Source organism: Corylus avellana, chromosome 2 (assembly GCF_965113065.1).
Source record: "Corylus avellana chromosome 2, dhCorAvel1.hap1.2, whole genome shotgun sequence".
NCBI classification, from domain to species: Eukaryota; Viridiplantae; Streptophyta; class Magnoliopsida; order Fagales; family Betulaceae; genus Corylus; species Corylus avellana.
The window spans coordinates 32,534,227-32,560,591 of record NC_142491.1 but is presented as its reverse complement, the minus strand read 5'-3'; the positions used below and the strand labels follow the sequence as shown (position 1 = coordinate 32,560,591).

The 26,365-nt window shown below is 36.5% G+C and overlaps 1 pseudogene; it reads right to left on the bottom strand.

The window, feature by feature from the left end:
- Positions 1–6,755: 6,755 nt before the first annotated feature.
- LOC148587641 (uncharacterized) lies at positions 6,756–11,675 on the bottom strand (annotated as a pseudogene).
- Positions 11,676–26,365: the final 14,690 nt, after the last annotated feature.

The following is a 26,365-nucleotide window of genomic DNA, read 5'->3' as shown; positions in this document are numbered from 1 at the left end:
AACTAGCGCAGAAGTCATATGACATTCAATTTTCATCACTTTTGTAATCTCCTCCTTAATGTTTTTTTGTTTTACCAGCTCTTGAGCTATTGCAACTACTCCTGAGCCAATGGCTTAGGGGCTGGTCAAACGATACCTTAAACTCTTGAGTTGGCTATCTTAAGGGCTCTAGAAACAGTGCAGCCACCCTCCAGGTTGGTTGGTTGCTGTTGAACCACCCATAAAGAAGTTGGACAATTATTATTATTATTTTTTTCCAACTTAATTACATGACAGCTGTGAATAGGAAGGTGTAGTAGCACTCCAAACACCCCAAAAGTTTTTACATTTTCATACTGAAACACATGGTGATGAAAGGAAATAAACATAACACTCCAAACACAAAAATTAACATGGACTATATCATGGTATTCGTCGTGACAAGCTTTGAATAGGAAGGTGCAGTAACACTCCAAACACCCCAAAGTTTTTACATTTTCATACTGAAACACATGGTAATGAAAGGAAATAAACATAAGATTTTGTACACCGAATGTAGCCAATTCCTAGAACCTATCAGACCTGACATGATCCAACCCACGTAACCCATTTAATAAACATGTCGTGTTGAGTTGACCTAAACATAACTCATTTCAACATGTATATGAATTTAAATGCTACAAAGACAAAACTAACTACTTGTACTAATTTCTCTCGGTATATAATGCTTAAACACTACTTGGCTGCTACATCATTAGCAATTGATAAAGTTTAATTATTACCCATGGGTTAAGCGAGTTGACACGTAATTGACCTGTTTATTAAATAAGTTAATTCAGGTCAATCCACAGTGATCCAAATCTGATTATACAATACCTTAATCCACTAGTTTCATATTAAATTCATGTCAAGTTTGTAAGCCGTGTAAAAAATTGTCAGCCTCAAATAAAAAAGCTGAAATAGTGAAAGCGTCACTTTTGAGTAGTAGGACTATGAATAAGCATTTTCAGGTTAAAGGATAATTGTACTGAAAATGTATTCTGAGTTCATAAAACAATGTTTGATTACTTGGAAATTCATATTCATAGATAACATAATACTTGATACTTGTACGAACATTTGTTTTGTTTAAAAAGTATTATTTCATTTTAGAGTAGAACTTACTATTTTTAACACAACATCAACATATCTGGTGCCAGGCACATGTTCTCTAGAACCTTTTGGCATATCCAATTTTTGTTAAAATCAAATGGAGAATTAAGGTAACTACGAAGGTATTGACAATGGCAAGGCTTGGAAATGTGCTGATTTATTCTTTATAAAAGAATAACATATTCCGTAGCTCCTCTTTATCTTTACTCCATTGAGTCGTTGACAAATGCTTCAACAAGCGACAATGAGAGACTGGCCAAGTCTATTGGCTCATGGCAACTAAAATGTAGCAGAGTACTTTGAGTTTTCACATAGGATTGAGCAATTGCCTCTTTCGCAGAAACAATATTACAAGAAGCAAAGTTAGATACTCAATATGAATGAACACAAAATCCATCAACCCTGATTATTCATGCAACTGAATCCATTTGAAAGTGGCACCATTCTACATCAACAAGTGAATGCACATGGGAAGTTTTCGTTTCTTAAACAACATTCAACCCATGACCTCATCCTCTATCTCGTGTAAGTGAAAAGGTGGAGATACCATTTGGTCGAAAGATCATTTGCTTTATATTAGCAATTAAGTAATGGCAAAGAGCCTATGACAATTTGAAAGGATTAAGAGATATCTGGAAAGGAGCAAGAGAAGACATGATTGGAGTATTCTAAAATAATACTAATTCATAATTGAAAAATTGCAATAAGTTAGCCATATCGCCCTCCTACCTATTCTTTTGAAACTACCTATTTGTTCTAACTTAGCCAAGCAATGCTCCATGTTAGCCGATATCATGCTCATTGTTCTCTGGTTCTGCGATCGAGCGCAAGTCGACTGCGCTCGATCGCAAAAGGTCAAAAACCTACTAGTTCCGCGATCGAACGCAAGGCCAATTTGTGTTCGAGCGCAAAAGGTCAAAAACCTACTGGTACTGTGATCGAGCTCACATCGTGTGCGATCGAGCGCAGCAACGCAGAAATCAGAGACGGTGCAGATTCTCAAAACCAATAAGGAAAGATATTACAACTCACAATCAAAAGGATCCAACCATATCAAGATTTTACACTTGTGCAACAAGAAAAACGTGTTCCTTGTTCAAACTGTAAAGAATCTTGCGGATCAACTTGGTGCAGCAGGTAACCCTATACCTGAAGCTGAAATCATCTCCTCTATCCTTAATGGTTTGAACTCATCCTTCACCCACTTTGTCACCACATACTCGTTTCACACCCGTATAAACACCATCAGCTTTGAAGATTTTCAGGATGAACTCCTTAGTCATGAGTTGCTGCTACAACAACATCACACACCTATCCAAGATTCATCAACTTTTGCTCTCATAGCACATACTCCTATACACTCTCAGTTTTCCATGGGCAGAACCCCTATGTCTTCCAGATTCCCATCCATAAACTACTTTCCAAGACAAGGCAATAATTACACTGCACCTAGGCCTTACTCCCAACCACTCAGCCGAGGCCCTCAATTCAGCCATGGTCCTCTGCAATACAGCAAAGGTTCCAACCAGCACCAAAGAGGCCACTTCTCCTTCCCAAATCAGTAGTACAACCAAAGTCTCAATCAGGGAAATCAATATTCCCCAAGTCAGTCCAATCCGAGCAATAACTATCCCACAAAACAGCACATGCCTAACTCATCATCAATATATCAGGACCAACCCTTCTCTCATGGTCCTAGAGCTCCCTGTCAAATTTGTGGAAGAACTAGTCATACTGCATTGGATTGTTTTCATAGAATGGACTATGCTTTTCAGGGCAAACATCCCCCTAACCAATTGGCTGCCATGGTTGCACAGACCAATCCAAACTATGAAGAATAGCAGTGGATAGCAGATAGTGTGCCAATGCTCATATCACAAATCAGCTTGAGAATCTATAGATTCAGCAGCCTTTCCAGCAGACAAGAAGTTGCAATGGGCAGTGGCACTGGTTTGGCTATAGAAAACACTGGTTCAACTCTTCTCTCTACACCCAACACTAACTTTCAACTTACAAATATATTACATTGTCCTCAGGCCTCTGCCAATCTTCTTTCTATTCATAAGTTTTGCCTTGACAATTTTTGCTATTTTATCCTAACCTCTTCTCGTTATTTTGTCAAGGATCTACTGACCCATGCAACACTCTTGGAGGGGAGGTGTGAGAATGGCTTGTACCCCCTGAAGCGTAGAAGGACCTCTCATAAAGACACTAAGAATTTTATTGCTTTGTTAGGAATAAAAACCACCTCTCTAGTGTGGCACTTTAGATTAGGACACCCTTCTTCAGATATTGTTAATAGTGTTGTCAAGAACACTTCTCTTCCTGTTACAAGTTTTAATTTTAATAAAAATTCTACATGCATTTCATGTCAACTTGGCAAGAGTAAACAACAGCCTTTTCAAGCATCCAATCGTGTATCCAAGCAACCCCTTGAACTAATCCATTCTGATGTCTGGACATCACCAATTCAATCAGTTAGTGGCTACAAATACCATGTTATCTTTGTTGATGATTTTTCAAGATTTACTTGGATCTATCTTTTACATACTAAATCAGAAGTTTTTGAACACTTTGTTAAATTCAAACTTCTAGTAGAAAATCAGTTCACCTCCAAAATTAAACAACTCCATTTTGATGGAGGAGGTGAATATAATTTTCTGCAGTTCCAATCCTTTCTGACAAAACATGGTATACTCCATAGGAAAACATGTCCTCACACCTCTCAACAAAATGGTTTGGCTGAAAGAAAACTTAGACATATTCTTGAAACAGCCCTCACTCTCTTAGCTCACTCCCATCTATCCAATAAGTATTGGGTTGATGCCTTTCTCACAGCTGTGTATGTCATCAATAGGCTCCCTACCCCAGTTTTACAATATCATTCACCATACTTTAAACTCTATCATAGGGAACCAAACTATCAAAAACTCCGAGTGTTTGGTTGTCTTTGTTATCCTCTCCTTAGGCCCTTTGGTTTGCACAAACTAGAAAATTGATCCAAACCATGTATTTTTCTAGGCTACAACTCTGCTGGGTATAAATGTCTAGACCCTGTCACTAACAAAGCATATTTGTCAAGGCATGTTATCTTTGATGAGCAATCATTCCCTGCCAAGGATCAAGTCAACTCACATCTGCCATCCAAGATTACTGCACAAGGTGACGCTCCCTTATTTCTCCTTGTTTCCTGTTCTATTCCATATCCACTTGTTTCTAACCATACTGCAGCTCTTGCTGAGACTTCACCTGAACCTACCCCTGCTCCATCCATCCCTTCATCCCCACTTCCCTCACCATCTCCCTCACCATCTTCTGGATCAACCTCACCAGTAGCATCTACCCCACCCGACCAACCACCACCCCCTCCATGACTACTAGGTCTAGAACTAGTTCCCTGCAACCTAAGTCCTTCCCTGATTTCCAACTATACCAAGCCACACTACCTGAGTTTGAACCAGTGACCTATAAACAAGCTGCCACTGATCCAAGATGGAAAGCTGCAATGCAGTTGGAATATGATGCTTTCCTTCATAATGGCACCTGGACGTTATGCCCTAGACCCCAATTTCACAATGTGATCAGAAACAAATGGGTATTTAAAATCAAGAGGAAAGCAGATGGAAGTATAGAGAGGTTTAAGGTAAGACTAGTAGCTAAGGCTTTGATCAACAAAGTGGTATCGACTACACTGAAACTTTTAGTCCAGTGATCACAGCTTCTACCATTCGCATCATTCTTACTCTTGTTGTCCACTTTGATTGGTCCATCAGACCACTAGATGTGTTTAATGCCTTTTTGCAAGGCACATTAGGAGAAGAGGTATACATGGAGCAGCCACCAGGTTTTGTTCAAACTGCACCACCTGATCAAGTGTGTAAACTTCACAAAGCCATTTATGGTCTCAAGCAAGCCCCTAGAGCCTGGTTCACTCGTCTCTCTAATTTTTTGTTTCTTTATTTCCATGGTTATGTTCAAGTGTACATGCTTGTTTATGTTGATGATATTCTTATTACTAGTACTCACCCTGCTATTATCTCTACCATCATTAACAAACCGCAGCAGGAATTTCCTCTAAAGGACTTGGGGCACTTAAGTTTCTTTCTAGGCATTCAGGTTACTCATACTGCTTCTGGTCTTCATCTCTGCCAAACCAAGTATATCCTTGATCTTCTCAGCAAAGCACACATGGCAGACTCAAAACCCTCCAAATCTCCCTGTGCATCTGGCTCCAAACTATCTAGATATGAAGGTGAACCTTTGACTAATCCCACGGTTTACAGGCAAATTGTAGGTGCTTTACAATATTGTACACTTACACGTCCCAACATTACTTACTCTGTTAATCAACTTTGTCAACATATGCATGCCCCTACCTCAGCTCACTGGATTGCAGCCAAACGAGTGTTAAGGTATCTTAATGGTTCTTCCAATCATGGTCTGTTTTACACCAAGAGTAACCTGCAAGTCAATGCTTTTTGTGACTCAGATTGGGCTGGATACCCTGATGACCGCCGATCCACCACCGGCTTTGCTGTCGTTCTTGGTGACTGTCTTATTGCATGGAGTGTAAAGAAACAGGCTGTGATCTCCCGCTCCAGAACAGAAGCTGAATATCGAGCTCTCTCTCTCACCACCGCAGAACTCTTCTGGATTAGCATGTTGTTCAAAGAAATTGGCATATTTCTCAAAGTACCCCCTGTTCTATGGTGTGATAATCTGAGTGCTTTAGCCTTGGCATCCAATCCAGTCTTTCATGCTTGTACGAAACATATTGAGGTGGATTATCATTTTGTTCGAGAAAAGGTCCTCAATCGTGATGTTGTTATCAAGTTCATCTCCACAAATGATCAGGTTACCGATGTGTTGACTAAAGGTCTTTCATCTTCTCAGTTCCTCTCTCTTAAGTCCAAGCTGATGGTGGTTCCTCCACCTATCAGCTTGAGGGAGGGTGTTAGCCGATATCATGCTCAGTGTTCTCTGGTTCTGCGATCGAGTGCAAGTCAAGTGCGCTCGATCGCAAAAGGTCAAAAACCTACCGGTTCCACGATCGAGCACAAGCCCAATGTGCGTTCGAGCGCAAAAGGTCAAAAACCTACTGGTATTGTGATCGAGCGTAGCAACGCAGAAATCAGAGACGGTGCAGATTCTCAAAACCAATAATGAAAGATATTACAGCTCACAATCAAAGGGATCCAACCATATCAAGATTTTACACTTGTGCAACAAGAAAAACGTGTTCCTTGTTCAACAAGGGAAATGTTTTCCTTGGTATCTAAGGAAAATCTTGTATTGTAATTATTGTTTTTGATACACTAGGTTTAAGGCTGTATATATACTACACTTATGTGTTTGTAAAGTTTAAGCCTTTGAATAAAAATTTCATCAAGTTTTCACTCCACACTCTATTGGGATTAAAAAAAAGAACAAAAATTTAAAAAATAAAAAAACTAGGGACTGCTCTAAAATTTTTCCATGGATTAGAAATATCATGGGTTCCCAGCTTCATTGCATCTATACCTTCTACAAATGACATGTAGTGAGAAAGTTTCTTCCCACACTTCTACCCTGATGTGGATTATACTACATATAACAGTCAGAGAATACAGCTTTGTTTCCTTATATTAATGAAGATACATGGGAAAAATTACCTTAGCTTGTGCTGTAGAGCAAAAAATGATGAACATGAAAGCATAAAGACTTGAATCCTTACATATTTTTGTTCGACTTCTACAAGGAATTTCTCAGGCGAATCAACAAATTCAGCACATTCCTTCTTTACCATTGCTGCTAGTTCTTCTTTTCCAGCCTTTTCAAGGTTTCTTATCAATATCATAAATGTTAACCTATCTGGGGCACAACCTGATGCCTTCATCGATTCATATGTCTCCATTGCCTTTTCTATCATACCCACTTGCATGTATGCTCCAATCATCTCAGCAAAAGCCCTTGTGTTGGGTTGCAAGCCTTCTTTCTTTAGTTCAGAAAAGCGCTCTTCAGCCATTTCAATTAATTTGTTCTTTCCCAACAATAGGATCATGTCACAATATATGAGCAAATCTGGTTCATACCACTCTTCCTTGCACATAAATTGGAAGACCTAAAACCTTATATATATATTCAGATAAAATACAAATTCCAAAGAATGAATATTCAACTGGTACAAAAAATTGGGCAATCAAAGAAATGTAACAGTTAACAGTAGGCCATAACTTAGTCATACAGCTTTCTGGATTGGAACCAGCATCTTGGAAACAGGGTAAACTGGCCAGTTGGATAGGAAGGACAAGGAACCAGCTACTCCATCCCAAAAGCTAAAAGATATTTCCTAAAGCAATAATTATCTAATTCATGCATCTGTTTTGGCAAACCACTCAACTTGTTTACCTTGTCAAAGAAGTTGCCCACTTGACAGCCTGGGGAAACTAGAGGATACCATTGGTTATCAAATATTGCTATCATACAACACAGGGGACACCTCAATCAAATACCTCACAAATACATTCCCTCTTTTTCAATTTTGAAAAGTAATGTTGTATAAATCAAAAAAATGCGAAGGGTCGCAACCCCAGTACATAGGAAGTATACAAGGGAATGCCTAAGTAGAAAAAGAAAAGCGAGCAAGAAAGTCAGAAAAGCTAATCACTAATGGAGGAGCTAAACAAGCAGCTATCCAAGGACTTGAACTCCTCCACAAAATTTTTCTCATTTCTTTCCCACCACATGCACTATATAAGGCAAAGAGGAGCCATTTTCCACACGACAGCACTCCTAGACCGACCACCCGTCCAGCAACAGGCAAACATTTTCTTAAGAGAGTATTCCCCATTTTCATATTTTTTAACAATCCTAAATAAAATTTTTGTTAACAAATACATTATCTAATGACAAAAATATCCAAGAATTGAATCTAATACAGATGAATGGTGTGGTAACCAAGAGGATCGTGACAGTGGATTATTTCTTATTCAAAAGGCACGGCTCATGTTAGACAATAAACAAACAATGCATTTTCTTCAAAGTGTGATTAGTTTTGGATTATTACAATTTACCCATATTGTAATTCTAACACAATTGAATACTTATGTAGGTCCCAAAAGGAAAAGAACAATGAACGGAAGCAAATTAAAATGAAATTCACACAAGCCGAGTTTCTTAATATTTGTTGTTCATAAACAACAGAGTTCTACCAGTTCTAAAACAATCAGTAAATCAGTCATTTGAATGCTGAGTATTTTAAGAATCCAAGAACATTTTCCATCCAAAATTTCATTAGGAGCTAAGTCATACTAAGTTATGCTCATATATTCTTAAACAAATGTAAAGTTAACAAGGAGCAACATATGCCTGAAGGGCCAAGTCCAGTTGATTTTGTCTTTGCAGATCAGCCAAGGTGTCCAACAAGTCAGCCTTCAAGAGCCTGCTGAGTCTGCCATTGAAAACCTCTTGTAATCTGGGTGCAGATGATCTGGCTAGCTTCAAGGAATGGACTGCAGCTTGAATGGCTTCGGAGGACAGCACGCTTTTCCTCCACAGAGGCTTTCTGGGTCCGCCCCTAAGGCCACAGGTCACCACTGAAGAGTGTGAGTAGTAGGGTCTTGGGATGTTTTGGAGAATTCCCACTCGAAGGAAGTGGAATTTGAGGGAGCCCATCACAACCAAGTTTATCGGGGTGAGAGAGGGGGAGAAAGAGAGAGAGAGAGAGAGAGAGGGCATGTCCTGATGTTTCAAATACATCAACAAGCTCCTCAAGTTTCTCAAATATGACAAATCCGTAGGTTTCATGACTATGTTAATCACTTGACTCAAAAACGTTAAGGAGGGTAAAAAGTATTTTTAACATTCAAAAGGTTATGCCAAATAAAAAAAGTTAGCATGTTTGGTAAAAAATTTTGAAAATATTTTTTGACTTGTTACTCTAAAAATGGCCAAAACGTATTTTTAGAAAAAAACTTTAAAATAATGTTGTTTTTTTTTTTTCACTTTAAAAACTCTACTTCTAAACATAATCCCAAACATGTTTTAAGATAAAAATGTAATAAACGTCGTGAGATTTTTTTTTTTTTTTTGGGGAATAATACTACAAATCACTCTTTTATTACTCTTATATCCCTCTAAGAATGATGTCTCCTAAAATCACTATTGAGCTTGTGATTAATCATTATTGAATTTTGATCAAATTGTGATTTTAAAAGTCACCTCGTTTTTCGAGTGACACAAGAATGATACAAGAAGAACTAGAATTAGGGTCTATTTGTGTTTGAGATTTCAAAATAATGATTTCAAAATGTGCGATTTAAAAACCCAATTAAATGTTTGTCAAAATCGAGGTTTAACCATTAAAATTGTGCGTTTCCAAAAAAAATCTACTTACCTGCAATTTGAAAAGGCATATTTTCTGCATTTTCAAATCGCAATTTTTTAAAAACGCAATCCCAAACGATTTACTTTCTGCGATTTAGTTTAAAATTGCATGTTAATGAAATCACAGTTCCAAGCACACTCTTACACCTCTTGGTGTTCTCATAGTGTTCTTTTGGTCCTAAATATTATTTTTCTAAAAATTAAGTGAGAGGAATAAGAGAAGTTTCTTTTTTGACCTAGGACCAAGAGAACACTAAGAAAATACTTTGGCAGCACTATAACGTCCTAGTGAAATCAATTAACTAGTAATTGACTCCATGGTTCGCTTCATAGCCTTATTCGTCTCAAAACAAGAATAAGGAATCTCATTGTGATGCACTGAGAGTTTGTCATCCCAAGACCAACCTCTGCCCTTAAGCATAGAAAATCATTTTTAACCCTCAAGGGAGTAGCTTAACGTAAAACCAAGCCTTGACTTGAAAATTAGCCCTAGAAACCCAAAACTAACTTTCTAGCCAAACCAAATGTCGAGAATATGAAAGGTTGTCTCCAGATAAACCATTTATGGTCTTGAAAACATTTTGTTGTACACCATTTGGTTATGCATTTCTCTCCAGAGAATACTCGATCTGGACAGTTGCCGAGGGTGTTAAGCTAAAGACAGTAGACTCGATCGGCTACTAAGTTAGCATACCTTATTTTTTTAGAATCCTGGATAAAACTTATTCTAACAAATACATTATCTAATAAAAAAGATACCTATGAATCAAATCTAATACAAATGAATAGAGTGGTAAACAAGAGTAGCAAATACACTTGGTTTAAACAATGCATCATAGCCTCCATAACACCCTAGACCATAAAAGATGATACTAAACAAGAATTATGAGATAAACAAAAAAACTAAAATTTCATATATACAATATACATATGCTAGACACATAATTAATGGCTTTATAATTGACATACACAACATTTATTGTAAATGTATAAGTTCTACAAACCGTATGATACTCAGCCTAGCAACAAACACTTCATAATTGAGCTTCATTCTCTCACTCATGCAACCATATGCATTTCTTGGTTCCTTAGCTGCCTTAGTGAAACTGCATGTAAAGGCTTGGCTATTGATTTCTTTGGAGAAATAAATTCTTGAGTCACGAATTGCATTGTAGGCCGAGACTTTCGTTTGGTGTGTATGCATGCAAATGCTATTGTAGCAATGAGGAAAATATCCTGTGCAACCAGATGATTGGGAGGTGGCAAACGTTGGTCTAATATTTCTTGTAACATCATATTTTGAGAAGAAGTTTAGGATAATGAAGTCATAAATTCCGTTGGATGTATTCCCATTAATATTTCAAGTGCCACAACTCCAAAGCTATAAACATCGCACTTTTCAGTAACTTGTATGGTATAGGCCAACTATATATATATATATATAGTTGTATAAACAAGGAAAAACAAAATTATCAGAAAACAAGTAAAATGAAAAATGAAAAAAGTTTCTTTTAATTTTGTTCTTTTTCCTTTTTTTTTTTTTTTTTTTTCTTTTGTATATTTTGAACGCAAATAAGTTGGTCAAAACTTGTCATTGCATTCTATAGTGAAAGTGGTTGTTTGCGATCATGCATGAATCAGTAAATTACAAGGTAACCCTACTGGCACAAATATTGGGAAATACATTTATTGTATGTGGCTAAATATAACTTTAGAACAATAGGCTGCACTTAATGAATAAGTAAATGTATAAAGTTATAACTTATAGTAAAAAGAGATATTAGTTCACCTGGAGCAATGTAACCGTAAGTGCCGGCAACTAACGTTTGATTGGACGAATCAGGATCAAGAAGCTTAGCTGTGCCAAAGTCAGAGGCAAAAGCCTCGAGTTTATTGTTCAATAGAATATTGTTGCTTGTTATATCTCGATGAACAATTGTTGGAATGCAATCATGATGCGGGTAAGATAAAGCGTGGGCAGTGCCTTTGACAATGTTTACTCTCTTGCTCCAATCCAATTCCATAGCTTCAACATCGCTATTTAGGATACAAAATAGGCTTCCCATTTCCATGTACTCGTAAACCAAAAACATGCATTGCTTATGTAAACAAAATTCATGAAGTTTTATGATGTTTTGATAACGAGTCTCTGTTAACACTTTTACCTCACTGAAGTTCATTCCTATACTTAGTGGATTGACTAAGGTTATATTGTTTATGTTTTTAATTCGATCCATGGCTTTCCCTTTCATTTGTTTCTAGATATTGGTTATTGTCTAGATTTGTTTTCAAACACCTTATGTCCTTCTATTTCTTGAATTTGGTTTCTTTGTGCAAACTTTATTTTGATGGCTATTACTTTAAATTCCGCAATAAAAGATTCAATTTATTTTATTTTATTTTATTTATTAAAAAAAAATCTATTTTCGTTGGTTTTAGGATTTTATGCGATGATTTGTATAAATTGAATCTTAATAGCCATTTTGCCGAAAGCCTTTTAACCTTGCATCATAATGTTGGAACTAAACATAGCCTGATTAGTGAAAAGTCCTTTTGACTCACCATTTTTTGGTAGAGAAAAGAATTTTATTACTTTTATTAATGACTTTTAACGTTAGAGTTATATCTATTTGTTGCATAAAAGAATCTTAGACAGTGAATGACTTCAAGGTACACATTACTGAGGTTGAAAGACAATTAGATACAAGAGTAAAGGTTGTTAGATCAGATATCGGTGGTGAGTATTATGGAAGCTATGATGGATCAAGTCATTGCCTGCCCCATTTGCTAAACTCTGTGAAAAGTATGGCATTTGTACACATCACACTATGCCAGGTACGTCTCAGCATAATAAAGTAGCTAAATCGCATAATCGTACTCTAATGGATATAGTTAATTAGGAGTATGTTAAGTAATTTCTTTTTACCCATTTTTCATTGTGGTTTGAAGCCCTTAAGACCACTATATATATTTATTAACTAGAAATCCTACTAAAGTAGTTTTATAGACTCCTTTTGAACAGTAGACTGAAGACACCTACATGTTTGTGGTTGTCCAGCGGAGGCTAGAATTTACAATCCACATGAAAAAGAAATTGGATTTACTGTCCTACATATTTGTTATCCAGAAAAATCCAAAGATTATAGATTTTAATGCCCTACATATAGTATGAAAATTCTTGAAACAGGTAATATCACATTCCTTGAGAATGGTGAAATCAGTGGGAGTGATAAACCACAAAATGTGGTTATTCAAGAAGTTAGGGTATAAGTCCCACTACCCATAACTTCTAAAAAGGTTGTTTCTAGAGTTGTATAATCATTTGACAAATGTTGAATAATAAGTTAATGATCGGCCACTCCATGATGAGATTATTACCAATTATAGAAAAATCACAAGAAATAGCGTTAAGGAGTTCTGAAAGAAAACAAAGACTCGCTATTCAAATGATTATATGGTTTATTTACAGGAATCTAATTTTGATATAGGGACAAGTAAGGACCCGTTTTCATTTTCATAAGCCATTGAAAGTAATGATTCTGTTAAATGCATTGATGCCATGAATGATGAGTTGAAATCAATGGACCAAAGTAAAGTCTGGGACATCGTTGAATTGCTTGAACGATATAAGATAGTCAGTGTAAATGGGTCTTCAAGACCAAGCGTGACTCCCATGGCAATATCAAATGATATAAAGCCAGACTTATGGCCAAAAGTTTTTAACTTAGAAATTAGGCATTGATTATAAGGTGTCTTTCTTTCCCGTATCCAAGGACTCACTTAGAATCATTATGGCTTTGGTAGCTCATTATGATTTAGAGTTGTACCAAATGAATAAGAAGTTTAGAAGAGGAAGTCTACATGCATCAACCTGAAGGCTTCTTAATAAAGGAAAAAGAGCACATGGTTTGCAAATTAAATGAGTCAATATATGGACTTAAACAAGCTTTCATGCAATGGTATCTTAAGTTCAAAGATACCATTACTTCCTTCGGTTTGAAGGAAAACACTGATGATCAATGTATATACTTGAAGGTAAGTTTTTGATTCTAATTGACAACATTTTGCTTGCCAGTAGTGATCTTGGTTTGTTGCACAAAACCAATAAATTTCTCTCTGAGAACTTTGAAATGAAAGATATGGGTGAGGCAACCTATGTGATAAGAATATAAATATTTCGAGATCGATCACGTAGTTTGTTAGGGTTGTCTCAATAATGATATATTGAAAGAGTTTTAAAGAGATTTGGCATGGAGAACTATTCAGCTAGTGTTGCTCAAATTCAGAAAAAAGGGATAAGTTTAGTCTCATGCAATGTCGAAAAATAATGGAAACCTTAAGCTTCTATTGTAAGAAACTTGATGTATGGAGAGACTTGCACTATACCATACATCAATTTTGCAGTTGGTATATTGGGCATATACCAAAACAATCCTAAAAATCATTAGAAAGCTGCAAAGAATTGATGAGGTACTTGTGAGGAATAAGAGATTTTATAATCATTTCTAAGAGGTCTGATCATTTAGAGATGATTGATTACTCTAATTCAGACTCTACTGAATTTGTGGCATGCTTTGAGGCCACATTTCATTTATTATGGTTGCAGAACTTTATCTTAGGACTTTGAATTGTCGACACAAATGCCAAGTTGCTGAGAATTTATTGTGATAATTCTGCATTTATATTTTTCTCAAAGAATGACAAATATTCTAAAGATGCTATAAGCATATGAGCTTATATATTTTGTCATTAAGGAGAAAATTCAGAAACAATGAGTGTCTACAGAACATATTAATAAAGAGCTCATGATTGCAAATCCATTAAATGGTTACCAACAAAGACATTTAAGGAACATGCTAACATAATGAGTCTTGATTGTGACCCATAATGCCCATAATGTTTATGGATTGCATAATGTTTATTTATGTTATTAGACACTTTTGAGATCTCATTAAATATGCTTCTGATTTTTCTGTTTTCCATTTTGTACATACATATAAGATTGGATGAATGACAACAAGGATAGTCTTTGAAAAAAGACATTTTTGTGGACCATTTTTTGACACTTTTCATTTATGAACAATGATTGAACAGGTTGCTAGTGTTGTGGTACATGGAAGGGACTATGTCGTCTTTTGATGTACAACCGCCATGACTCACACTAGTAGGTTGTTTAATTATGGTATTTAGGATTGCCAAATTAAATAAGGATGGATTAAATTTTTGTGCACCTAATTTTAACCTCATTGAGTCTAAAACAATATTAGTCATATGGGCCAAGTGGGAGAATGTAAGAATTTAATGTCCCACATGACATGGCACATATGATTATTTATTATACTCCTTAAGTTATGAGATTATTTAATCCTAATCCTTAATAAACTGTTGGTTAATTAATTAAGAGAAGTGGTTTCCTATTGAATTAACTCTTACTTTGATGGGAAGTTGAGTTATAAAGGAATAAAGGAAACCGGTTCTCTCTCTACCCTATAAATGTACGCAATTTTCATCATCTTCATGTACCTTAAGTGGGTCAAGCGAGAGAAACCGATTTATGGTGTTTATGTTTTCAAAGAAGAATTAAAAGAAGCAATGGATTCTAGTATGTTTATTTTATTAATTTATTGTGAAATTCATGATAGTTAAGATCTTGTAAGTTATAGTATGTTATGTCAATTTTATGTTTTACATTATTTTGTAATCGTTTTTAATATTTAATTTATGTGGTGAGCCTCTATCTTCTTGGTGAAACACTAATTTATCCAATTGGTGAGACACCAATCTTTTATCTTTATTTTGTTCTTTCATTTGTTCTGCATCAACGCTTCAGATATGTCTCCAATTGAAGGCTTGCTGTTTCCAGAAGATCCATCATGCTCACACGATTTGAGGATGGCAATTCAAGTCTAAAATCTAATTGACCCACCCTTGCCACTTTCATTCTCTAAAGGATCAATATTGTTAAGAATCTTCTATCTATAATATGGAAAAGAAAAATAAGACATGATTTGGTTTAACATTAATAACTTGTAAAATTTGCTATTGGCAACGATCATCACCATATATCATAGTTCTAAAAGAGTCCCACTTGGAAAAACGGTAATTTTCAGAAAGTTTGATTCGAATTTGAATTATCGGGCAAGCAACAACGTGCTTAGCCCAAAACAACCATTTTGAGAGTGAAAATTTGTCTTAAAGAATCATATCAATTTTCTCTTGATGTTTGAAGAATTGTGCATTAAAGGATATATGTATCCATCTCTTCGCTAATTAATTAACCTAATTAAAGGCATTCGATCGATGGTTCCTACCTTAAGTGAAGTAATATCAAGTATCATTTTCCCTTTACGATTGCTATAATCGTGCATCAACCATCACCCTCACAGTTTCAATCTTATGATCATGTGCTCAAGGAAAAGGGATGATAATTGAAATTAAATAAGGGAAAATGTATGATAAATCCTTGAGTCAGCCCTTCAAAATTTTAATATCCTTAAGTTTTTTTTTTTTTTTCGAAAATTTACTCCCTCGGTTAATGAAAAGTGGATTAAAATACCTGCCGTCTATTTTTTTTAACAGCCGTTAAATATACCAAAACGCACCGTTTTTTAAGTGGGCCACGTCAGATTTTCTTGGTCCTACGTGTCCACTTTTGACATGTAGGACCAAAACACACCGTTTTGGACCTATCCAAAATGGTGTGTTTTGGTAAAACTTAGGGTGTTATTTCCTCACCCCAAATCGTGTGACACACGACTGAAACCACCAAGCCCGTCGAGCAGCCCTTCTTCCCGACGCACTCATCGGCGAACCCACCGGCCTTGAGATCAGCACAAGAGTTATTCCCAATCGTGCGACAGACGACTCAAAGGAAGCCCAGATTCCCGTCCGTCGAGCAACCCCATATTTCCGAGGCACCAAGGTTCCCCTCGACGCACTCACTGGCGCACCCACCGGCCCAACAGAACCGATCGTGAAACTCATTCCAGCATCACTCAGTCTGCCGTCAGATCTCCGACTAGGGTTCCGTGAATTTCAAATTTTTGATTAAAAAAATTTCGGATTCCGGCTAGAGGTATTTCCTAGAATTTTTTGTGGGTTTTGTTGGTTCAAACAAATGAAATAATTTTTGTGTAGTTTGATGAAGTTTTTTTTTAAGTATTGGAACCTTATTGTCGAAACCCCCATCCCCAAGCATTTTTGCCGAACCCGTGTTTATATACCTTATTGGGCTGATGTGTTGGATATATGTACTTCATTGCTATGTTATATACACTTTAGTGCTATGGATTGGCAGTGGTTGTCAGCATGGAATATTTTTCTTGTGGCCCTGGAACTTTTGCCTGTGGTCCCATATTAGTTGTTGTCCATTAGCTATTGTGAACTTTTACATTGACAGTGGCTTTGTCCATAATAGGCGGATGTGTTGGAATTTTTTTTTTTTTTTGGTGTTTTGTCGTGGCTTAGTTGCTTTGTCCATAATTTTGGTTATGGTCCTATATTGTTTGTGTGTTATGTCCTTTGAGAATTGATTGGGTTAGTATTATATTAAAAGAGGCCTAAGAATTAATCCCTATTTACTGGAAATATATATTTTCATCCAATCGCGTTAATGTTAATATGTTCTCCACTTTTGTTTCTATTGGGGCCCATGATGATTCAAGCATAACAAAGAAACGACAAAAAAAGAAAGAAAGATAATGTGAGTCATTTGAATTGTACACCTTTTTATAAATGGTTATACAAGAGGAGTTAGACTATGTGATACTTTTTGGTGTGTTTGGGAAAGAGGTTTGAAATGAGGAAGGAATTGATTGATGTAATATAGAGGTAAAGAAGTTTTTAATTTTTTTTTAGAGAAAAGTGAAGAAAGTTGGCTGGTAATGTGAAGAAAAGGGTTTGATCTTTTTTTAGAAGGGAGAGGAAATGGTTACCAAACATATGCTTTAGTATGTTTTTTTTATTTTTTTTTTTATTTTTTTAGATGCTACTTTTTGGGTTTGATTGTGACCATTTGTAAATTTTGTATTCAATAGTGGTGAACTATTTTATTCAACAAAAAACGAAAATGAATGTAAAATATGTATATAATAGTGAGGAACTATTTTATTCGATAAAATATGGAAATGAACAGGTGTTTTTTTTTTTTAATGCAAGCATGTTAGAATATTAGTAACCTTGCATATTTGGGGTAATCCACCATACACGTACATTGTTATTGTAAGTTTAGCTGAAGTGATTGATGACAAAGATCCGCATGGGTACTTGGAGGTTTACCATTGAGGAAATCGGTTAGACTTGAGGTTGACTTGAAATATGGAAATGAACAGGTTTTAATTGGTAAAAAAACTAAGCTAAAGAAAGTAAATAAAATAGTATAGATAGTTGATATATTATAGAAGTTAATAAAATAATATAGCTTATATATTGTTTTTCTTCCTTATTATTTTTGTTTAATTTTTAAATAATCTTGTATTATACAACCTTATGCACTCGAAGAGAGAAATGTAAGGATATTTTGAGGTAGTTTTCATAATGACAAAATCGATTATGGCCTGCTTTAAGCTTTGTTTATATGGTTGCCTGAAATTGAGTGCAATGAAGCCTCTTTTACTTTGTACTTCCATTTGCTTATAAAATGTTCCTTCTCCATTGTATAAATGGTTATACAAGATGAGTTAGACTATGTGATAATTTTTGGTGTGTTTGGGAAAGAGTTATGTATTTTTGCATGCAATGAAACTCCATATGTTTACAGATATGTTTCGGAAAGAGTTAGACAGTGTAGACATTGTGTTCCTGTTTTATTCTTACACTATTTCATATGTTCACAGATATGGTTGTCAATATAAACATCCACCATGGTGGGATAGTTCACCATACCCCGTTTAAGAACATTGGTGGTGACGTCCATGAAATAAAGGGGTTTGATGTTGACTTTTTGAGTATGGGGGAAATGAAAGAGCTGGTTCGTGATTTAGGATACTTGAATGACTTTAGATGTTGGTATAACGTCAATGACAATCACGACCAAGTGATAGCTTTGAATACCGATGCAGACATTGTTCATTTTTGTAACATTGTTGAAATTTACACGTGTGAAGAAATTCATTTATATGTAGAACATATGGTTGACGATGCTGTAATGGTAGATGAGACTTTATTTCTTCAAGCACATGAAGCACATGGTGGAGATAGGGGTGGTGGGTTGGATGAAATACCTAGGGCTGCCCATGAATATGGAGATGGAGGAGGATTAGGAGAAGATAGAGAATGTGAACATTCTCAACCACGGGTTAACACTAGGGCTGCTCCTACTGTTACACAATCGAAGAAAAGGACCTCCATCGATTGTTCTTCTCGAAGCGAGCAACCGACCACCAACCGAGGAGGTACACATTATTCTATTCTTTTCATTTAATTGATGTTTATTTTATTCTTTTAAATTAAGATTATGTTAATCAACTGCTGTATTAATACTTTTAATTAAAATAGAACAGAGTGGAAAGAAAGCAACTACTGTTCGAACTGCAGCCAAGCAAAGGACATCCACCGCACGTGCGTCCTCCACTAAGCAAGCACGCAAGCATCTGACCACCAGTAAAAGAGGTTACATTCCAATCTTCTAAATTGACAATTCTTAGTTAATTATAGTGGTTGTTGCTGATGTTGTTCCCTTCTTTTCAGGAAGAAGAATAAGAAGAAGAACATGGGGTGCTCAACCTGTTGTGCAAGATGAAGCGGACAATGATAATGTTGATGTGGAAGGCAACGATCAGCCTGGTACGGATGCCGTACCCGAAAGCACATAAAAAAAAAAGAAGGGGTAGGCCAGGGAAGACCAAAGTAGTTCAGCCTATTGACGAAGTCATCAATGAGCTATTGAGTGACTTTGAAGCAACTGATGGAGAGGATTCAGACCTATTCTATGATTCTGATGCGGTCAAAAAAGAAAAGAAAGGAACGGCCAATTGGTGGGACAATGTTGATTGTAACGGCCAATTGGAAGGGGACAATGGTGGGGATAGCGAATCTGATGATGACAGTGATGGTCTTGTAAGTTTACAAGGTAGTGATTATGACGATGTTGGCAAAAGAAAGAAGCGGTACAGACAGTTCAATGATAAACATGACTTGAAAAAAGAAATAAAGTTTGCCGTTGAGGATCAGATCACGAATACATATTCCTTCAGGAGGGCACTAAAGACTTATGCTATGCAGAATGGGTTCGATTACCACTACAAACACAATGACATGGGTAGGGTTAGTGCAATTTGTAGAGAAGAGCATTGCCAGTGGAGGATTCATGCCTCTATTGATGCTACGAGGACAAGTATACAGATTAAAACATTCTACCCGATCCATATTTGTGGTAATTAGTTTGAAAACTCTAGATTCGATGTTGAGTACCTTGTTCGTACGTATAAGAAGGATATCAAGGATGACCACACGTGGACCCCATACGCATTGCAACAAAGGGTTAAGAGAGAACTCAACATAGATGTTCCCATTGATCGTTGCTATAGAGCAAAGCAGGAGGCATTGCATCAAATTTTTGGCAGCCATTCGAAGCAATATTGCCTCACGAGGAGATACGCGTTGGCAATACTTAGCACAAACCCTGGTAGTAGTGCTTATGTTTATAGAGATGGAGCATTCTTCCAAAGGATGTACATTTGCCTTGATGCGTGTAAGAAGGGGTTTAAGTATGGTTGTCGGCCCTTGATTTGTTTAGATGCTTGTCATCTTAAGGGGGAATATGGGGGCAATTACTTTGTGCTATAGGCGTAGATGGCAACGACGATATGTTCCCCATTGCATTTGCTGCAGCCGAGGCTGAGACAAGAGAGTCGTGGCAGTGGTTTATTCAGATTTTGATGGTCGACTTATGTGGGGCAGGCAGTGGAATTGGTTGGACTATTATGTCTGACAGGCAGAAGGTAGTAAATTTTGTAATAATCTTATTGTGTTTTTCATTTGTTTACGTTGTTACATATAATTCAATACATAAAATTTTTCTGTGTAGGGGCTTGGAACAGCAGTTGATGTTGTGTTGCCACATGCTGAGCATCGCTTTTGTGTTCGACACCTACATGCGAACTTCAAAGCGAATGGCTGGCTACACGGGGAAAGCTTTTAAGGATGAGTTGTGGGGGGCTGCACGGGTAGCCAATATTTATGCCTTTGACGACCACATGCAGAAGATATTGTCAATGGACAAAGGTGCACACAATTACCTTAGTGGTATACCTAAGGCGTCATGGTCCAGGCACGCTTTCAACTGCCAAACCAAGAGTGACATGTTATTGAATAACTTGGCCGAGGGCTTTAATGCTTGGATTAAAGACGCCAGGAGTAAGCCCATTCTAACCATGATTAAAGATATTCATCGGTAGATAGTGGCACGGTTCCAACAAAAAAGGAATGGAATCCGGTCGACTCAATACATGATATGCCCAAAAATTCAGAAAAAGTTGGAGAGGTCGAAGAGTGATGCAAGAAATTGTATCAGTCGGTGGCAGAATGAGTTAGAGTTTGAAGTTGACCACATGTATGATGCACGGCGTTTAGTCAGGTTAGATCGTCATGAATGCATATGTGGGCGATGGCAGCTGAATGGGATCCCTTGCTCCCATACTTGTGCTGCAATTTACATGAATATGCAAAAGCCAGAGGCATATGTTAATGGATATTACAAGATGGACACCTACATGCAATGTTATGCAACTCGAGTGTATAGCATGGAAAGTCCAAAGACATGGCCAAGTGATGATCCATGCGATGCCATTCTGACACCTATCATTCGAAAGGCTCCTGGTCGACCAAAGATTGCTAGGAAAAGAGCTGGAAATGAGCCAATTAACCACTACAAGCTAACCCGTAATGGATATTTGGTGAAATGTGGAAATTGTGGGGGTTTAGGCCATAATTACAAAGGGTGTTCGGTACCTTTGAATCCAGACAGGAAAAGGTGGAAGCCAAAAAATGATGCCACTCAAGCACAGGTAAAACCAATACCTTTTTCAATATAACCATGACCAAGTTATAACTTAGTGTTTGGGTATGAATACTATAATGCTTAGTATGGGGATCAGTTTTGACTTAATGTTTGGTTAATGCTTTCCAGAGATCCCAAGGTCAACCCCACGTAGAAGCAGCTATTCAAGGATCATCGCAAGCAAGTGTTCATACACGTAGGGCGAGTTAGTCACAGGTAAAACCGATACCTTTTTTTTCCTATTTTGTAATTTATATTATTTTATTTGCTAAGTTAGTATGTAGCTCATTGTCGTTCTCCTTAATGTTTGGTTAATGCATTCCAGGGATCACAAGGTCAACCCCATGTAGAAGCAGCTGTTCAAGGATCATCACAAGCAAGTGTTCATCCACGTAGGGTGACTCGGTCACAGGTAAGACCGATCCCTTTTTTTCCTGTTTTACAATTTATATTATTTTATTTGAATTGTTGGTATGTAACTCATTGTTATTCCCTTGAATGGCTAGTTTGTGATTGGTTGGTATGATTGGTTTGAATGGTTGTCAAGGTCTGCATATATAATGTGGTATATAATGGTTGTCAATGTGTACATATATTTCTCTTTTATATTAACTACGTAATATTTCATGAATTATAGGCGGAAGCAAAAGCGGGGTCATCACAGCATGTTAGTACACATAGGCTTACACGTGTACAAACGAGCCGAGGATGTAGGGCTACGCAATGATGTGAGTGATGTCACTAACTTACATAGAGATCATTGTTTTTATCCATATGCCGCAATGTATGTATATTGAATGAGTCAATTTTCTTTTATGCAGATTGATAAGGTGAAGCAGACACATGATTTTTTGGTTTTAAAGCAGCTATAAGGGACGCAGCAACTCAATACATGAATATGCGTTTCAAGCATGACCACATACTTGTTATGCTTTTTTTGAACTGTTGGTATATGATTTTAAAACATCCAGCATAAAGTGGTCTTTTGCTTATTGGGTTTGTTTGCAAGTAGAACCATATCTGTATGTATGTATTAATGCTACAAGTTTGCTTATTGGGTTTGTTTGGTCACCTAGCACGATCAATTTTGTATATAACTGTTGGCACTTTGGTTGATGTGCTGCAATTATGTCATGATATGCAGGCCACAGAAATAGAAAGATAGAAGTATTCCTAGTTGGCAGCCATTGTATTTTTGTTTGCTTGTGAAGAGAGTGGTGTATTGTAGTCAAATGTGTGAGAAGGAGTTGGTTTAGGGGTAGAATTAGTTGTAGATGATTCCGTGGCACAGACAAATTCATCTAAACCCACCTTGTCAAAACAAGCCCAATGATCACCAAACCAACAAAAAAGGAATGGAATAAGTATACACGAACAATCACAAAAAAAAAAAAAATTTTAAATTTTAAAAATTTTTTTTAAAAAAAATGTGGCCACCAAATAGGAGAAAATAAATTGTTGTTGATAAGTAAATATATATTTGGGGTGCAACCAAAGACACAAGAAATCAAATAATTAATATGTCCTTTCATTAAGTTTTGCGGAGGAAATGGTAAAACATATGCATACCCATATACATACAAATATAGCGTGCTCAAATTAAAATCAGTACAAACATTAACATACTTTTAATTATACAAATTTAACAAGTTATACAATTTCTTGTTGTGCCTGCCTAATCCCCTAATTCAGGCCAGGTGATACAAAGTACGCAATTGAAAGTTACGCAACCTTTCCATGCCTCAATGCCCCCATCAACCTTAGAGTAATAAGCAATATACAAATAACCAACGAAAAAACCAACAAATATGTTTGGATCCTCAGTCTGACTCTAAGTGATGACACTTCACCCTTCAGAGAATTAACTTGTTTATACAACCCAGGTAGGACCTCCTTTCCCCGAGCACAGGTTTCATCGTCATACCATTGGAAAAAACGACATTGTCCAACTTTCTGTCATTCCACAAAAAAATTTACAATTTCAAACAAGTACGAAATAACAACCATTTATCAACACCAACTTAGCCAAATTGAAATACCTTTTTACGGTCATACATAACACACCCATAGAATCTCCTCCCATGATTTTTCATAGTTGTGGATGTTAAAATTGGGGTTGTAAGGCCACACCTACATTGCACAGGTTCCATAGCATCTTTGGCCGACGATATTACAAATGCAGATGACATTGACTGTTCATTCTACAATGAAACCCTAAATCATTAACAGTAAACCACCAAAACTGCTAGGGCTTTCATAAAATAAAATTTACAAACCTTTTTCAGCTTCCCAGTGCACAATTCGTCTTCATTGTCTCCTTCCCTCACAATTGTCTTCCCCCTATTCATCTTATTATCTGCACCTAACAATAAAAGTATGACATGGGAGAGAATAATCAACCTCATAAAAGAACAATATAATCAAGCTCTTCTAAATGCAAGGAGAAATTTTAGAAGCACCAAACAATACATGTGCATCACATTTTTTCTTGCAATTTTTAGTTTCTTATCCACAAATTGGCAATGAAGTATGCATAGAGTATAAACCACCCACCTGGTGAATGAAAAATACAACTCATGCCATACGAAATTATCTGTACACAGGAAGGATATCAATGCCAACTTGACGGCATACATGATGCAATCTAAACCAATAAATGCAAACACACAAAAAAAAAAAAAAAAATTCCAACACATCAGCCTATTATGGACAAAGCCACTATCAATGTAAAAGTTCACAATAGCTAATGGATAACAACCAATATGGGACCACAAGCAAAAGTTCCAGGGCCACAAGAAAAATATTCCATGCCGACAACCACTACCAATCCATAGCACTGAAGTGTATATAATATAGCAATGAAGTATATATATCCAACACATCAACCCAATAAGGTAAATAAACACAGATTCGGCAAAAATGCTTGGGGATGGGGGTTTCGACAATAAGGTTCCAATACTAAAAAAAAACTTCATCAAACTACAAGAAAATTATTTTATTTGTTTGAACCAACAAAACCCACAAAAAATTCCAGGAAATACCTCTAGCCGGAATCCAAATTTTTTTATTCAAAAATTTTGAAATTCACAAAACCTTAGCTGGAGATCTAATGCCAGACTGAGCTGGAATGAGTTTCACGGTCTGTTCTGTTGTGCCGGTGGGTTCGCTGGTGAATGCGTCGGGGTTCACGTCGGGGGGGGGGGGGGGGGAGGGAACCTTGGTGTGTCAGGAATATGGGGTTGTTCGACGGGAATCTGGGCTTCTATTGAGTCATGTGTCGCACGATTGGGGTTGAGTAAACCACTGTTGCGCTGGTGGGTTCGCCGATGCGTGCCTCAGGGGGAAGAACCTTAGAGTGGGTCTCGGATTGTTCGTCAGGGAAGCGTGTTCTTCGTCTGCTAGAAGGGATGAAACACGAGTAGTTGGGGTTCAACAACTAAAACCCCAAGTATTACCAAAACACATCGTTTTGGATAGATCCAAAACGGTGTGTTTTGGTCCTACATGTCAAAAGTGGACATGTAGGACCAAAAAAGTCTGACATGGCCCACTTCAAAAACGGTGCGTTTCGGTATATTTAACGGCTGTTAAAAAAATAGACGGCAGGTATTTTAATCCACTTTTCATTAACCGAGGGAGTAAATTTTCGAAAAAAAAAAACTTAAGGATATTAAAATTTTGAAGGGCTGACTCAAGGATCTATCATACATTTTCCCATTAAATAATTGGGATGATTTCTATCTCATGGGATTGGAAATTATGAGGACTCTTTTTGCTGAAGTAATATGACATTCAATTTTCGGGAAACTTTACTTGATTCACATTAATATTTATCCCTTTTGCAATTCCCTCCTCAAAGTTAAAAAAAAACTTCTAATTTTGTGTATCGAATTTTAAAAAATTTACAATCTCACCCCTCCTCAAAGTTAAAAAAACTCTTAAATGTATCGAACTTATTTGTCTAAAAATAAAATAAAATAAAATAAAGAAGAAATTTCACAAAATTTCACTGAACTTCTACGTGTTTTGACATTACCCTCTATTAGAATTTTCCGTTATATCTTTTAAAAATTCTCAAAATACCATTATTTTTTATTATAAAAAAATAAATAAATAATTTACAAAAATTCAAGCATTGGCCAGGATATATGTAAAATTGCATTATATACCGGATTCATGCGTGCTAGAGGCCTGGATTTTCCTCAAAATATTCAATATATATGAGACACAAGCATATATAGAAAGGTGTGAATTTAATTAAAGTCTCAGTTTTACTATAAAAGTGTCCCTCCTCCTACTCATCAATCTCATTCTCAAGAGAGAGAGAACACAACACGTCAACACTCTTAATTTTGATCTTGTATTAAAAATGAAAGAGGTCTAACTAGTGTCCCCAAGGGGTAGCTCAATCGGCTGTGGACCACGCCTAATGAAGCGGAGGTCACTAATTCGAATCCCCCCTCCCCCTTCCCTTGTGTGGACATGTCAAACAAAAAAAAAAAAAAAAAGAGGCCTAACTAGTCCCTAAAAGTAGCTAGAAAGAAAGTGCAGTTTGTTTATGATTACTGGTGGTTAATTAACTAATTATGACACCAACGTAACAGAAATCATATATTTGCATCTAATTAATGAAAATAATTAGATTAAATTCCTAATTAATGAAATTGCATGGGTAATTGTTGCATTATGAAGCCACTTGTATTAATTAAGAAGCCTCAATTTTACCTTAGACGTTGAAGCACGCCAAGAGTGATTGTCATCCAATTAATCTACCGACAACCACAATTAATGACGAAATGTTGAGTACGTACGTTTGAAATTAAAGGAAATTATTTGGAAGATGATTTTTGTGGAAATCTAAGGCCCCTCATT